Genomic DNA, 1,623 nt, shown 5'->3' on the forward strand with positions numbered 1-1,623 from the left:
CTGATTTTTACCCGATTTGGAGGTATTCTGGTAATTTTCCTTGAATCGGGGATTTTCTGGTCATTTTTTCCCGATTTAGGGTCTCCTCCCTTGAATCGGGGATTTTCGGTCATTTTTACCCGATTTAGGGTCTCCTGGTGATTTTACCCGATTTGGAGGTATTCTGGTAATTTTTACCCGAATTGGGGTATTTTTTGTAATTCCCAAGTGGTACAGTAGGGTCCACCACTCCACTCGACCTATGCATGGGTTGGGTCCATCATTTTGAATCCCATGTTTTTTTGTATTGGGTCTCCATTAATTTTTTTGGTGCAACATGAGGACTTCCCAATAGGTCACCCATCCTAATACTACTCTCACCTAAGCATGCTTAACTTTGGAGTTTTGATAGAATCCAGTGTATTTGTACTTGTATGACCGCATCCTTTGGGGCCCACATGGCATAACATGTTCGGGTCATCACTTTAAACCTTATATTTTCATGTGTGGGGCCCATTATTTTGATCGGTAAAAAGAGAGACATGTGTGTAACACGAGGACTTCCCAGTAGGTCACCCATCCTAGTACTACTTCCGCCCAAGCACGCTTAGCTTCGGAGTTTTGATGGAATCTAGTGCATTTGTGCAAGTATGATCTCACCCTTTGGGGCCCACATGGTATAACATGTTCATGTCATCATTTTGAACCTTATATTTTCATGTGTGGGGCCCATTATTTTACATCATTTTTTGATAGGCTAGGGCATTACAATTTCAACCCAATCCACGTATGAGGAGTAGGGCTGCAACTCGAGCCGGGTTTTACCCGACCCGCATCGACCCGACCCGAAAGTAACCTGGGTTGGGTTCAGGTTTCATGGGTTTTGGGTCGAGCCGGGTTGAGCATTCAAAAGCCCGCATGAATCTCGGGTCGAGCCGGATTTGAAGGGGCCCGACCCGACCGGAGTTACATAAGTTATAGTATGTACATTTTTTTCTATTGTTAGTTACAAGTTAAAAGTGAAAACCCACACACCCACTGTTATTGTATGTGAGTGTAATTTCTGCTTCTATGATTTGAGTTGATTCAAGCGTTTGATTCAGCATTGTTTGATTGTAATTACAACATTGTTTGATTACGGCATTGTTTGATTCAAGTGTAATGTGAGTGTAATTACATCATTGTTTGATTCAAGTGTAATGTGAGCGTAATTTCTACTTCTATGAGTTGAGTTGCCTTGCCAAACAAGAATTTTCCTTAAAAAATTGCTTCAACGTGAAAAAAGCCGACCCGACCCGAGATTTATCATGGGTAGGGCCGGGTTTGGGAATCGTGGGTTTTCCGAGAAAAAAAACCCGACTCGACCCGACCCGAGATATTTCTCGGGTAGGGTTGGGTTCTCCAAAACCCGACCCGCCCGACCTGAGTTGCAGCCCTAATGAGGAGTGCCCAAAGTTTAAATCCCATGTTTTAATGTGTGTGGTCCACTGTCTAATACCTCTATGAGGTGGGGCCACCATTTTACTTTTTTTTAGTCAAATGTCTTGAATTAAACCCGATTGGGGTCCGAAATATTGTGTATGGCCCGAATGCGTGTGTGGGGCCCACCAACTCTACACGACCTATGCATGGGCGGGGTCCACC

The 1,623-nt window shown here is 43.9% G+C and overlaps 2 pseudogenes; both read right to left on the reverse strand.

Annotated features, from left to right (window-relative positions):
• Positions 1 to 306: 306 nt before the first annotated feature.
• LOC143849229 (5S ribosomal RNA) lies at positions 307 to 425 on the reverse strand (annotated as a pseudogene).
• Positions 426 to 522: 97 nt separating this feature from the next.
• LOC143849207 (5S ribosomal RNA) lies at positions 523 to 641 on the reverse strand (annotated as a pseudogene).
• Between the last annotated feature and the right edge of the window lie 982 nt (positions 642 to 1,623).

This window comes from Tasmannia lanceolata, unplaced genomic scaffold, assembly GCF_043159265.1.
Source record: "Tasmannia lanceolata isolate RefF3 unplaced genomic scaffold, GAP_Taslan_0.1 ptg000016l, whole genome shotgun sequence".
Taxonomy (NCBI): Eukaryota; Viridiplantae; Streptophyta; class Magnoliopsida; order Canellales; family Winteraceae; genus Tasmannia; species Tasmannia lanceolata.